At 40.5% G+C, this 16,117-nt stretch overlaps 1 protein-coding gene across 5 annotated transcripts in view; it reads right to left on the bottom strand.

Annotated features, from left to right (window-relative positions):
• NDST2 (N-deacetylase and N-sulfotransferase 2) overlaps window positions 1–16,117 on the bottom strand; it is a 143,503-nt gene that overhangs the window by 113,105 nt on the left and 14,281 nt on the right. The gene's annotated exons all lie outside the window — the stretch shown is intronic.

Raw genomic sequence — 16,117 nt, 5'->3', positions numbered from 1 at the left:
AAAACCCCAAAACTGGTACACTTTCCAAATTCTTTAAATAATCTCCTCAAATTAATCCCAGGGCTGCCTTCCAGCCAACAGCAGTCAGCCAGCAAATGCCAAGCATAGCCATGTTCTTCCTCTCACAAGCCAGCGACTTGGGCAGCGGCTCCATGCAACTCCTCCTCATTGTCCTCCTTTGCCGCACCAGAGCCTAGCAGGTACCTGACATCTATCCAGACAAGAAGCCACCGAGAGTAACAGTGAACCTGAACACCTTTCACTATTTACCCCATCGCACAAGCCAAATGGAGCAGCTTAGGGCTGCTCTCCATCCTCTCAGATGCAGTCAAACTGACTTTATGGCTGCAATTTAAGATGCACTTTGTTTCATTAAGGAAAAATTCTCTGCTGCCTTCCTCTACGCTAAAAAGGTTTTGCTCCTGTTCTTACCATCCCATCAACTGCAGGTTGGCCACACATAACACAAATAGTTACTCACAGTCTGGGAGCTCCCCCACCATCATTCACGTAGATGCAAACAGGAACAAAACAGTGCAACTAGACCTCTACATCTGGTATTAGTTTGCTCCCATTTATTTGCAGCTACAGCTTTTAGGCAGAATGTAGCAAGAGAACATTCTTGAAAGTCATTCCCAAAGCTTATTCACCTTTCTTCTCCCCTTATATCTTTTAATAGTTTGCCCAACTGTTCCTTTTTTAAACATTTTTCTAAAGGAAGACAGCATCTAAGATTGGTATGGAATAATGCAGATTTGAATTGGCAGGAAGCATTAGGGAGGCAAAATTAAAGAGTTAAGAGAGGCTGCCAACTTGCCTTAATACCTCAAAAGCAAACATAAATTAAATGGGTACAACAGACTTACTAAATTATTCAAATCTATTTTCATCAGAAAGCTGATTCTTAGATGTTAAGATTATTTCCTGAATCTTTCTACCAGTCTTATATACTATATATTTGTTCTTATATATTTGTTCTTCCAACCTTTCCTTTGGGTAGACTATTCCATACTTTAATATATTTCATAATCTCATTCCCTTGTTTCTAGTTATGCCCCTTCTCACCTTACTAAATTAATTAGTTTCTATCTTTCAAGTACGTGCCTCTCAAATATTTGTAGACTCTTATCACATCTCTCAGCTACGCTTCTCATTATCACATAGTCAAGGTAGGCATGTTTGCCCATCGGTCCCTTGGTCTGCACTCATTTGTCATTCGTCCCTTGACTCTCTTCAGTTGGTTTACATCTGTCTAGAAACAAGATGTTTGGACCTGCACACTTGGCAAGTTAACTCTCACAGTTGTTCAAGAAGGAACTTCTCTTTAATTTGTGTAACCCAAAACCATATTAATGTGCTTTTTGCTGCCATGATGCATCTGCAAACTGATTTATCTGCTGCACAGCTACTCGCCCCAAAGGCTTCTGGTGCCTGGAAAAACACTAGTGCTTTTCCAGTTCCACTCTTCCCCCGGCGCGTGCACACACATTTCAGGTTAAACTTTTTGACCGCATTCTCTCTAGTGCCTCCCCAAAAATGGGAAATACCTAATTTTGATACTCTCTCATTACTTTTAGTATCTCTAGTTCTTCTCTGTTAGTGTCTTCATCTACATCTGATTCACCTCCAACATTCAGCATCTTAGAAGTTTAAAACAAACAAACAAACAAACAGCCTGTAATAAAGGTGTTAAAAAACCACTTTTCTCTGTAAGATATGAGACAGGGTCTCCACATGGCTAAACATGATGTTGTTCAGCACTACTGTGTTTACATTTCTGTGACCTTCTGTTGAGAATTTCCTACTCTCAGCCTAAATTACCTAATGCAAAAGCAAAAGACCAAAACAGACAATTCGACATATCTTAAGCCAGGTGTGATACACAGTTAAGCCAACAGCACTCATCTTCCAGAAGGCGGCAGGGATCTCCCCTCCTTCCCCTCCCTTTCCCACACATTAACCAGCCGCACACTGCCTTTGTCGTGCTGCCGCACTCTGTGGCAAGCCAGGTATTTTTCAATTTTAGATTTAGTGCATTATGCATCTGCACAAATACTTGCAATGGCGTTATGCACCAGATTATGCAGGGACAGGAGAACAGTGGGACTGTGTGAGAACTTACACCACTGAAAAATGTCCACGGGATACTGGTCCTGTATTCCTATTTGTAAGCGCCACCTCAGCATAGGAAAGTAAACCTGAAATCCTGTGAACCGGGAAGTCTGCAAAAACCCGAAGACTTCTCAAGAACAGAGGGAAGGAGAATCCTTCTGAGCGTGTGAACACTGAAGATTTCTGCATAGCTGAGGGGACAAGATGAATTGAACACAAGGTAGATCTGTTAAGGAGCTGAATTCTGTCAAGGATTAGAAAAAAAACCCGACGGAGTCAAGGAATACAAGAACACATTGTTTATTGGGACCTTCTCAAAAGATTTGGTCAAATCCTTCACAAAGGGCTACTCAAGTCACTGTGCAGGCAAGAAGAACAAAGTACTGTCACAAATGGGAAACTGGCAAAAAGAAACAAAACAAGAATCACTGATCAGTTTTGAGCGTGGAAGAAGGGTATTTGTGGAGCTCTGAAAGATTAGCATCTATTTTCTTTCCAGTTGTTATTAAACAGTTGCAAAAGAAAGCAAAAACTGAAATAAAATTTCAACTGAACACAACTTTCAGTGAGGTTGGTTGAATATGCAGAATAATGTGGATTAGTTTAGGAAATTCTAACAGAGCGTGCTGTTGGGCACTTTGGGGCCACAGCAACAAAGAAAGTGAGAAAGAAATAAAAAAAGAAACAGAGAGGGAGGTCTTTAATTATGAGCTATAAATTACCTGTAGTTACTCTGTAAGAATTTATGTTGTGTGTCAATGAAAACAGTCATTTGATCAACATGATAAAAAGGTAAACAAGACACTTAGAAAAAATAATATTGACATTATATATATTAACATCCTTTAACATACATTTTCTTAACACATATCTTCACCTTTAATGTGTTTAAGTGCACCTGAAGCGACTGAAACTATTTAGCAGAAAGAAAAATCCTCAAGAAAATGCAATGACAATTATCAGAGCAAAGAATATGCTTAAAACTGAAGGGAAACTATACAGAAACAATTTCAGTACCTTTGAAATCACAGACAACAGGCTTGGAAGGAAATTCTTTCAGGTGGGATCAGTGATATCTAAAGCATTCCCGACACGTTTCTGTGTTATCTCTGCTAACATCTTCCAGGACAGAGCATCCGGAAGGTCCCTAGGCAATCCAGCCTACTGCTTGCACCGTTGGAAAGTTTTTCCTGAAGTCTACTTTAATTCTGCCATTTAAGCCCTTTTCTTCTGGTCTCGCCCTGTGTGAACATGGAGGAGAAATTGTTCTTTTTCTCTTTGCAGCACTTTAAAATTTTTAAATTATTTAAACTTCTCCAGCCTGAACAATCCTGATTGTTTCATTCTTTCCTTATGGGTCACATTTTCACTGCTATTGCTTTCTCCTGAGCTACTTCCAGTTGGGCCTCGTCTTTCCTCAAGTATGGCGTGCAAAAACAGCTGCAGCAGCCCATCGTTCCAGTACACAGTAAAGAGAAAGACCACGTGTCTCAGATGCTGGGCTCCTTCACATAACATTATTTGCATTGTTGACTCATGTACAAGGTATGATCCGCTACAACACCTGCTTCTTTTCCACAAGCCTACTACTTACCTAGCCTTTGCTGTTCAGTGTTTGTGCAGCTGATATATCTTGCCTAAACAAGATGTTTACCTTAAGCAACAACAAAACACACAGTAAAATTAAAAGTCAAGTTATTTAAAGTGGAAGGGAGGAATTAAGGGAGAAGCAGCCGTGCATACCCATGTAATCCATTATCAGAGCAATATTTTAGTAAAAGCTAGCAATAAATATGAAAATAGAAACATCTTTAGTTTCTACAAACACAAAGGAGATAGGCATTTATACAGTTTGGGGTTTTTTTAACCTCCTTGCCTTTCAGTGAGTAGTGTGTGCTTAAATCTCGTGTTTCTGAAACTCTCACTCATAATTGTCCATTATGGAGATTTTATCACTTCCTTCAAAACAACCGATCATCAGGTACTACTGGAAACAGAATACCCTATCACACATTATCGTTTCTCTGACTGGATACGGCATTCTCATCTTCTCCTTTTTTATTTCTCATGTTATGACGCAAGGTAAGCCAAAAAGGAGACTGGGTTTTATAATAAAATGAATCATGATATCAAAGACATAAAGTCACGAAATGACGGATAGAAATTTTTCTTTTATGTATTTGTGGACATATGAGTTCTGAAAGCTATCATACAGTATTTATGGCAAGACCTAAAAACGTCACCTACAGTTAAAAACAGGAAGCTGTATTTTGTGGCCAAATCGTTGAGAAAACATCGTATCATTTGTTTCAACTATATTCTCACTGCTATTTACATTACAGCACACACCAAAAGGCTTCGGCCAAGGTTAGGATTGCTATATATTATGTATCTATCCAAACACAAGCACACAACTGTATCTCTATATATAAACAGATTTCCCTACGCCTAACAAAAGACAGTCCCTGTCCTACATACTTTTCAAAAGAAACAGATAGCACCCAAGTATTAGAACAGAAGTATTATCCTAATTTGACAAAAACAGAACTGTGGCAGCAATGAAGTAAACTACCAAAGTTCACATGAAAAGCAGAGCAAGGGACCTAGGTCGAATTTTCTAATCCCAGTTACAGCATATTAACCACAAAACAATCCTCCTGCATTCCTTTCCCTAATCACCAAAATAACACAGATGTAAGATGCCTGCACCTAACACTCATTCACAATAATACTGGTGGCTAAACAACATGCAACAATTCTCCAAGAGAAAGCAAGAAATACTTTCATTCTTTACCGTCCTGAATTTAGGAAGCCAGTTATCACTGTTTTCATTCCCCCTCCTTCTCTGCCACTTCGTACCAAGACCTACCCAGGCAGGGTTTAAGCGAACAATTTATTTCGCAACTGAAGCAAACTAAGAACTCGGTCACTGCAGTCCAACTCTAGCAGTTGGTTGCTGTCATGAGAACTAAAAAATTGCTTTAGTTACTTCACCCTTAAAACAAAGGTATCACGGAGTGCTACTAGAACAGCTGGAAAGAGAAAAATCACACCTTAAGTTAAAGTACAACGCTTCTATATGTGAACAGACTTTAAGAAATAGAGGATTAACTGAAGAAACATTACCAAACCTGTCACAGGCATTTTCATCTACACTTAAAAAAAAGCATGCGAAAAGAGGTAAGAGTAGCATCAGAAGTGAGCATGTATTTTCATGAAGAAAATCGGAGACGCTGCAGGAAATTATGGAAAAGAGAACAGCTGAACCAGAAACTAGGTTAGAAAGGGACATCTCCCCAGAGCCCTAACAAATCCATTACAAGACCCTGGGGAGATGTTAAAAAACAAGGGGCTTTTGTAGCGACGTTTAACACTCCTTTATGCGACACAGTGCATATATTTACCAAGAAGAGTAATGCAGCACGCTGAAACTAAAAATACAATTGCGTACTGGAAGAAGTTAAGAAGACAGGACAGCATTTGATCAAAGACACACAAAAGGTAACAGATTATGGGAGAGTACAAATGATGTGAGAAAAACTGATACGGGTTTATTTCAAAGAACAGGGAAGAAACCACAGAGAGAGCTGGCAGAAGATATCACGGAGGTTATACTTGCAGTTTAGTGAAAAGCCTAACACAGCACCACAGCAAAGCACAATCTGCAACAAGCATGCAAAAGAGCCGAGTACCAACATGCGCGGTGGGTACACAGGAAAAACATCTAACTGGGTACTTTTATGACCTATTTTGTTCATTTTGTATTAATGATAGCTTTCTAATCACTTTATGTTTGTATCCAGGCAACAGGACCAACCGTGCATGTAAGAGATCAGGATGCTATTAATAAATCTTTAAGCTGGGGCAGATGACAATTTTTTACAGAGGCAGTGAAGAATCCCAGGCCTTGTTCTCTCCCCGCCAACTGGAAAAAGAAGACCCATACCACTCGCCCTCCAGATGATATGCTCTGCTGCAATACCGCAGCAAACTACTCCCATCACACAAATTATCATGTGATAAGCGCCAATTCCACTTCTATCATGTGATACAATTACTTCCAGTCAGAGGACAGACAAATATCAGTAAAGGTTGGCAGGAAATTGGTAATTGGGACAATTCATAAACTCCTCAACTTGCTTTCCACTTGCAGAGTCCTGAGAAAAGGGGGTGGACCATGGGCCAGATTAACTTTTCCGCTGCCATGGATCTGATCTGCTGTCCAACCTTCTGACCTTTGAGTAAGGTATTACACAGTTCTTGCTCTCATCCTGTATCTCTCACACACAGCTTTCAATCTAGCAACATCAGAATGATTTACAGAAGAAAATAAAAGAGTCCTACCAGTAAAGATAAGGTAATGTATGCGAACAGCTAAATGGCAATGGGATTTTCTGGCTCATGCCAGAAAGAGCAGCACACCGACCTCAGCTAAATACAGAATCCATCCCCTCTATCCAAAAGAAATGCCTGTACACTATTAATATCACAAGATGAAGCTCAGCTGTACAAATAAAACCTCTCATTTCAGCTAAGTCTTCATCATCTCTCTGGCATCCACCACCTTCTCCTCTTCACAACAAAACTCTCAGGAGGGCCTTCAGTGTAGGTTTTTCATAGCAAGCCTGTTGCTCAAGTACACTGGACAGGAATGCAAGTCTGGTTTTATTATCTCCTCTTGGCAGTTAACATTTATGAACAATTAGGTTGGAATTAAGAATAAAAAAATATCAAACAATGAAGTTCTGAAGGAAATGCTCAAGTAAGTACTTGCAAGTCAGCATGGTTGAAAATGGAAACGTATTGTCTGGAAGTCAAGGGGACCTGCATGCTGTTTCAAGAGACTCGCTGACGTGCTGGATGACCTCAAGCACATACTTGATCTTTCCCACATTTAAAAAAATCTGCTTATACGACCTTCCTAGGTACCTCACTTTGAGAATTAAAAAATAAATACACTGTAAATCCTCCTATTATTATTACTGCTGTTACTATGGGGGCTGGAACTGTCGTCAGCGAACAGGCAGGACATAATTTAATTTTCTTCAAATATTTATTATGCGACAACATAACCATCTGTTTAACACTCACTGTATTTAGTTTCTGTCTTAAAAAACACAGTGAAAGAAAATACCAGCTTCTGCCTCTCACTTCCACATATCCTTTCCAGCCACATATGCACTACTACATGGCCAATATCCTTTCAACCATAGCACACAAGAAATTGCAGGAAAGCAGACAAAATTTCAGCTTGGATGAAAACAATTCCAACCACAAATTTATTCTCCAATATACCAAAAACAGAATCCCTTGTTTTAGCTTTATTAAATAAATTTTAATTTCAGCATTGAGGACAAAGGACAGGATATGAAGGAAAATGGTGGGACGAGAGGAGATAGATGGCAATAAAGCACTGTGCACACAACCATATGCTAAAAGAGGACAGATATAAGAATATTACATATCTATACAGAAAAAGTAACTTTTCAGTAGCATTAATTTCTCTCCAGTACATTATAAAATAAACCATCAATTCTTAAGTAACAGCTGTTACACAAAGGTGCCTTCGGCATCTAAATGTATTCTGTTCGGATGCTTTTATGAAAAGGCTTCTCTTCTCTCCCTTTGCACTGTATTCTTCCATCAGCCTGTATGCAAAAATCTTTATCTAACATGTCTCACGTCTTATCACTTGGACTTTGCGATAATACAAGTCAAGGAGGTAGCAAAAAATCTAAACTAATTAACACACACTGAGTGAATTTGCTAATGAGGAAAACAAAAAAACAGAAGGCACCGGCTAAAATGCACTCATCTCCTTTTATTCTTCCCTATTCCCTCCTCTACTACTCCAATCCTGAGATCATGAACCACTCTTAACGCACCTCAGCTCCTGGCAGCAGCATCCCTTACCATGCCAGTCCTCGTCCACCAACGCAATTCCAACGTACAGAGCTCAGCCCTAACTGGGAGTACGCCCTAATTTTCTAGAGCTATTTATAAACTGTGGTACCACATCAGGTCAGTCATGCCTCTTCTCTCAAGAGGCCAGTATCTGACACCGCAATAAAAAAGGGCACGGAGCTCAGGCCGAAAAAACTCCAGCGCATAGGTGAAAATGCATAAGCCAAACACATAAATGCAAAAAGATGCCCGAAGCTATGATGCTTGGATTGTTTTAAACAGTTTCTTTTCAGACCTTCTATTGCTGACAAGTCTTCCTCTGTTTTCACACAATCAAACGATAACATGTTTTAATAGCAATACACCGATATCATTAATTTATTGGCATTTGATGGTTGAATGGATAGCAAACAATAACCCCCTAATATAGTGTCAGTATTTTGTCCATCAACTACACACATTTGTTGATATGGCTTTTTGCTTATGAACTGTAGATTCCAAATACATGAAACAAATGAATTTTTAAAAAAATGGGACTAACAGAACCAATAAGGATCTAAATATTACCTTTTTGCACAAAACCCAAAGAGAAACCTAATCATTTAGGAGAGGTAACGACTGTTTTGAAAATACTTCTGTGTTTGTGACCATAAGCCACCAACTCAATTTCTCTCACTCTAGCTTGTGGCACTGCACGCTTATTCAGAAGCAAGCTGGCCAAAAAAGGTGCAGGTAGCCCTGTCGAGGCCCGGCCGTGCCCTGATGCCTCAAGGGAGCATCAATGCTACAAACAACAAACCGAATCAGGGCTGCTCTGTACCAGCGTGGCCCAGCACTTCAGGTGTGGCAGAGCAGGACTGGATAGTACACGGCCTTTTTACGTGTAAATGACAAAGCAACATCAACAGGCTGCCAGAGCACCTCTCAATCCACCCGTATCGGACCCGTATCAGCAGCACAGAAACACAGCTGCCCACTTACGAGTCACGCTCCTGTGGAGCAAGCGTTGAGCACCGGCACCGGCCTCTAACCTCTCTTCAGTTTCTCAACAAGGACAAAGGTTTAGACAAACACAACAGCAGATAGACTTCAGTCCAAAAATGAGATAACGCTGGACTTTGTTTAAATTGAACATGATTTGAGAACAGGTTAAAGGTGTGCCACTGTCTGCCTGATCCATCCAAGTAATAACTAGGTCTGCTCTCTGTTACAGTTCTTGAAGATACCTCAAAAAAAAAAAAAAAAAAAAAAATCCTCAATCCTGTCAAAAGCCTGCATTTATTCTAAGTAGCCTGCCTGCACTGCAGAATACATTTCTACCTAGTATTTTATCATCAGTGTAATAATCAGAATACAACACCTTGTTTTTAGTGGGATATCCATAATTGTTTTGTGGTCTGGTAAGAATCATAGTTATTTAAAACACTTCAAAATTATACAGGACATAAAAATGTCATTCTGAATTTGGCCTAAAACTCATTCACATCAGTATCCTACCATCTGTACCGTCCAGCTCCAAGTATTTCGAAGACTAGCAGAAGAAAGCCTTGAAGACAAATTTGCAAATTAGTCATCAGGAGAAGTAATCCTTCTTACTATCCTTTACACTGAGGGACACCTTAAGCTCAAGGAAGCCGTCTGTCCCTTCCAAAAGGCCTTAAAGGTTTGTTTTCATTTGCAGGATTTGTCTATATAACAATTACTACTCTCCTAACACATAAATATCACATTACTTTTGACCCCACGAAGTTTTAGCCTCAATGATGTACTGCAGCAATGAGTTCCACAGACTAATTTGTGCCCTGAATGAAATATTTTTCCTTTGGCCAGAACTGAATTTGTTACTTTCCAGTATCATTGACAGTCTCCCTTTCTGATGATGGCAAGCTATCTATTCCTAAACCACTACTTGAAACAAGAAATCGTCAATCTCTCTTTTACAGAGAAACTATTTCATAAACAGAAAGTACTCTGCAATGACCATAATTCGTAGAGATGCTGTAATCGGTATGAAAGCTACCGACAATGCATATGCTGCATCTGAGATGATGTTTCTTACCAGCAGTATTACCCATTCTGTGCCCCTGCACTAGGGCTTAAAAAGCAGAGCTCAGAGCACCTCCCTCACAGCTCAACACCCAGGCCTAGGAACAACAGGACCAAAGTCCCACCATGAAATTACCAGTGATACCATCATCGTGAAGAATGATGGTAAATACAGAGTTTTTAAAGGGCTGCTGGGTTTTCTGAGCACATGTCAGCACAACTGTAGTATACTAGAAAGAGACACTCCTCCCCTGATGGTGGGAACAAGCGTAACAGCTGTACAAATTACCTGTTCACTGGAGTATTGTTCTTCTGAACTTGCCATCAGACATAATTCCTACTTGCAGGACGTGAAGTTTGCAGCAGTCGGTGCCTTCATGGTACCGTTTTACAGAATTAAGAAAGTGGCATATATAAAAACCAGCCAAACCTAAAAATTACTGGAAGAGGTTACTTAGTTAACTGACAGAAATGAAGAAATACACTGAACAACCCACTCGGAGATTCTGATACAGTAATTTGTCCTCTTCATCTACCCCACATTGTTAGAGCGGGCTGAGTAAGGCATTTCCTTATACTTTTCACTGCCATGAAGTGGATCTTCTGTTCCGATCTGGCCAGAACTACTGACAGAAGCTGGAGCCAAACCCCCGTCAGTGTGCTGGCTGGCTTCCCCTCCACCATCTGAAAACCTTGACAGGAAGCGTGTGACCCTCTCCCCAATTAAAAAGCCTTGCATAGCCAGCAATTCATCTCTTGCAATTACAGGTGGCCCTGAAATAGATTAAGTAACTTGCTATCCATCTTCAGAGGTACTCTTGTTTGACTTCAGTTTTTCTTGTATTGACAACTGGAAAACATGGACGGATATCTAAATATTGTTAAAGAGATCTGGTATTATCTCCCTGATGTTAGCCATCAGGGCTCCACTTGGGTCAAATAATCTCTCCATTTATTAGAAGAACAATTCCAGATGATTCAACGGTTTTTAAAATATTAAATTAAAGGATGTCTCCGACAGGCCTAATGATGAGATCACCACTAATTCTGAAATGACAGAAGCTTATGCAATGGTTTCGAGTCATTTGATGCTGGCAATGACCAAGTATCAATGACATTGTGTTTTTAGGACTTATGAAAAAAGGTCTTCTGGCACTTTAGAGAGGGGTTACGACAGAGAGTGCTCAATCTGGATGAGCCAGAGACATTCAAACTGGTCATACACCAAAACATCAGTGAAACAGCATTTTTCATTAGTTTTGTCACGTCTACCTAATGCTAAGAAGTTAAATATGACAGATATTTGCCAAGTTCCTCCTTGTCAACACAGCCTGCGAGTAAAGACGGTCCCACTTGCCTGACTCTGTTCCCTCTCTGAAGCAGCAGAGGTACAAACACTGCAGCTACTGCTACCCCTTCCACTGCACTCACACTTCCAGTGAATCTGTGACACAATCCAGTGACACCTACTTGGAAAACCATCATTTTAGCAGGTCCTGTGAAAAAACAAAACAATAGTACGTGATCTACCCACAAACACTAAGACAGGACAAAGACCTGCCCTGCTTATAAGCTACCGTTTTCCTGTTTCTCGCCTTTCATCACTGAGAATTCAGTTTAACTATCTCCAGAGTAATCTCTGTTCTACTCAATTCACCTGTTTTTAACCTTTCTCTGAAATAGTACTAACTAATAACTAAAAATACTTGCTAATTAAGGAGTCAAGGGAGGGGGGAATAGTAGACACAGCAGGCACCTTCCACCGATGCATGTTATGCAGATGAGATAGAAGGCAAAAGCATCTTACAAAAAGGCCTCAAGCAAATGCCATTTTCCATTTGATCCCCAAAAATACCTTCTAGCACAAATTACCTAGAGCTTCAAAACGGCTGAATTCAACGTTGGGCGCAAAATTAAAAGGTCGATTACAAATCAACACCTCCTTTAAGTTCCTTCTAAAAAGATTTAAAAAAGGACTTCTCTGCATCGATTTTCCCTCTCCCGCCTAAGTTTCACTTCCAAGCCTCAACACCTTGCACAGTAGGTTTGTTCTTTAATATGGAAAACGTGTATCCAGCGACTTTTTCCTGTGGGTGTTGCTGACAGAGGCAGAGGAACGTGACTCACTTCCTGTTTGTTTTTTTAAAATCCATCAGCGAAGTCTGTGGCTGTCTCCGACCCCGACTTTCTGCTCCAGAAGATCTGATGCCCGCTCCCACCACCGGCCCACCAGCCCTCCTTCCCCCCCGTAAAGGGCAGGTGGCTCACAACCAGCCCTGTGCAGCCCTCAGAAATGAAAAGACCCCGCAAGCCATGGGTCAAGCAGGCAGCAACGTCGATGTTCGCTACATCCTGTACTTCTCGTTAAATCTGTATGCTGACTATTCCAAGTAGTAAGCTTCTGGATGCGAGGACCGCCTCTTCCCTTCTGTAGTGGAAATTTCCTAGGGCTAAATGATAAAAATACCATTTAAATACCAATCACAACTCTGAGAACTAACGAATTTCCACAAAGTTACAAAAGAGGCAGACACCTCAAAATTTGCACGCAGGTTGCCAGCAGCAGTCTTACAATAAGGTGGCCTTGTAACAGAGCAGAGGTGAAGCATTTTTTTGTTTTAACACGGTGATCAGCTGATTGTTAACCTCTTTGGTCTCTTCCATGTGAAGACATGGATTTGAACTAGGTAATATGGAAAAATGGGTCTGCCTTAATTATAGTGCCTAATGAACCACTGCTCACGCAGAGATTTTTGTTCAGGACTGCTTAAGAATGAAGTACAAGATCACAGGACTGCTCAGCTACATCACCAAGTGCAACACAAACAGGACTAACGTAACAAAAGATATTCAAGTCTACAGAAAACACGGCAACTCCACTAAGAGCCCCCAAGTTTAAATCCCTACAGATGTAAATTACAAAAGGAGCAATCCTCCTGGAAAAAGAACATGGAACTCTCGATGTAGAAAACAATAATAAAAAGTGGTACTTTTTTTCCCTTCAAAAGGAAACTTGAAAAAGTGTAACTACTGAAACAACTCTGTGGTAGTATGCCACTGAGATGAAAAAGGAGCCATACCTCTCTGAACTATTGCTTCAGTCTTGAGTCTAAAAGGATTTCCTCACACTCACTCACAAAACTTGTTTCATCTAAAGACTTTGCATGTTAGCTATTATGTTAGAATATATTCTGAAGCTGCACGCCTCTTCACAGGCAAGACAAACTCAAGGTGGTTAGTGATCTGGGTTGTTAGGACATGCAGTAGACGGATTAGGAGAGGGATCTGATCATCATCTATCCTACTATCTGTGGGACCTGCTGCTCCAGCAGTGGATTCCTGCCTGTTTCCTTGCTCTATCTCTAAGTTTCATGGCCTGAAAAACACCTGTGCCACTGCATGTTATTCTTGCAGTTTTGTCCCTAAAGAAACAGGGTAGAAAAAGAGGCTGGCGTGATAAGGAAAAAGAAAATACCCCATCTGGACAAGATGACTGCAAAAGGAAAGGAAATTACTGACTCATAAGCTGTATATTAAGCTGTTTCACAGGACCTCCCACCCGCAACCTCTCCACTTCCTTTTTCCCTAAAAGTGCTGAGATTTATGGGTTTTTCTCCCTGTATGCTAGCAAAGCTTCACTATCATTTAGGCCAAAACACTAATGCTATTGTCACAGAAGGGAAGACCAAAGGACAAAATACAGGAAGTAATTCAAGGTATGACTTTTTTTGCAACTCATTATTCCCCAAAGACAGGGCAAGAAGCCCCAGCGAACACAGCAAGTTCAGCTCCCAAGATCTAGTATTTCAAGGCTGCAAATTGCACATACCACTCTATAACACCAGTAAGAAGAATTAATACGTAAACAATGCTTGCTTAACTCACACTATTGGATTCCAAAAGTTCAATTAATACCAGTAGATACAAAAAAACCCTTCAGTCTGTAGCATGCTTTCTTCCTTATAGTAATTACAGCAAAACACGTATAGATGGCAGAATTAAAAGAACAAGTTTGGGAAAATTAAGTTTTTTCCCCCATATTTTCACGATCCATGTAAGTCAGAAATTGTTTTATTTAAGGGGGATGCATTAAGGTTGTATAAGCAAAATTAATTCTGATATGTTCTATCTTACGAGTGTTTGTCCTCACAAGCTTCAGAATATCTGAATGTGGTGGTGTACATCCATACACATGCCTCCGCGTGTGTCTCTCCTCCTGCCTCCAATTTCCATGTTAAAACAAAATCCTAAATGATTAATTCCATTACATAACCATCCCAATAAGATCACACGGGCAGAGCTATCACCTAATCTGCCACAGGGGCATCCTGAGCTAACCATAAGTTATAGCAACTATAGGTGGTTGTTCTCAGCGTGGAAGAACTATAAAATGGAAGCAGCATTGCCAGAAGGTTTTAGGTATTCTCTGACAGCCAGGTCTTCAGATTCAGAGACCTGGATTCCATCCAAGGCAGAAGAAGGTGCTACAAACCTTCGTATCTACTTCTTGCTATCTGTATCTTAGCTATTTTATCTTCTTTCCTCCTCCAAAGCCTGCCTCTCCCGCCTAACCTGTTATAATCTAACCTTCTCACGTTCCTCATGCCATACTTGCCTGTCCTTGCTGGTCATCTGTCAGTTCCCTGTTTAACATTTCCCCTTTGGCAACACAAGCCGACAGAAGCAGTACCCTCCTGATGCAATATTTTCCATTTCATTAGCACCCAAAAGCCTACTAGCACCTCAGCATGTCCACCATTTCTATGAACCCCATTCATTTCCTAGAATCAGACATCTTTTTTCAACACCCATAGTCTTCATTTCCCACAACTTACAGCTTCAGCTTCCGTCTCCTTCACGGATCAGTCTGTATGCTGGCCTGCTCCAGCTCACAACCCCTGGATGCCCCAGCACAGGAGCTCCCTCCTGTCCTCTCTATACAGAGACTGCAGAGTCCAGACTACAGGACAGGTTCTCAGTTCTGGTGCAACTCCAGTGCTGACCATATCTAATGGGCAGGGACCTGCAATTCAGGGGAGAAACCAGGGTCAGCCCCAGGCTCACACATGCTCAGTGGGGGTGGCATCTTCAGAATTTCTAACCAGCTCTACAAAGTCTTAAGCATGCTTAAGCTACGTTTATTCCCTTGACATTGTATCTCTCAGCTAATTCTCATGGGAACATAAAAGAGTATTCTGGCTGTAATGCAGTATCAATAACCACATATTATATATATTTTGTGTATACACTTCCATTCTTTTTGATAGTCAAAAACACAGTAACAGATATTCATGTTCATGATAGTTCATTTCCCTATCCCACCTATCCACATTAGTGAAAGACACCAGCCTCAATATACAGATTCTCTAGAGTGCAGACACAAGCCTGCTACGTTGCTTAGTTAAGTTACCACTTCTCATAATTCTTGTCCACCAAAAAAAAAAACCAAACCAAAAAAGTAAAACTACTTTTCCCCTGGAAGGGGAATTGAGGTGTGGTGGTAAAGACTAAAACTACAGTAGAAAATGCTGCAATCATTGTAAGTACTAGCCCAAAAAACCACTCCATGCTTCCACCATCTTCTGATGAAAATTTATGTGGCAAAGTGCTGAAGCTGACTGAGCTCTATTTACAAATGCTTTAAATACTTGTATCTTATGCTGAAAAGTAAGCTCAAAGTTTTCCAAGGCAAAGGTAATGTGTATTATATACTTTGAAAACATACAATGGGGTTTAGTAAATGTTTATCATTACTTACTTGCTGGAAGGAAGAAAAAAAAAAAATGAAGCAAAGTACAAAAACCTTCCAAAGAGAATTGAATTTTCTCCTTTTCCAATTTGCGTACCTGTATTGGGAGGGTCTTTTGATAAAGCCAGTGGCCAGCCAGCACATGCTATTTAATTATGATGAGCAGCACGATGAGGTGTGATAAGAACAGCTCAGAAGGCTGGGAAATAGCACTTTTTGAAAATCAATAGAATCTGTTAGGGATGGAAATCTTCACAGGACCTCAGATGTACGGACGTCACAGATCTCTCTATGCAATGAACTTTC

This window comes from Aptenodytes patagonicus, chromosome 5, assembly GCF_965638725.1.
Source record: "Aptenodytes patagonicus chromosome 5, bAptPat1.pri.cur, whole genome shotgun sequence".
NCBI lineage: Eukaryota > Metazoa > Chordata > Aves > Sphenisciformes > Spheniscidae > Aptenodytes > Aptenodytes patagonicus.
This window is presented reverse-complemented; position numbering and strand designations above follow the sequence as displayed.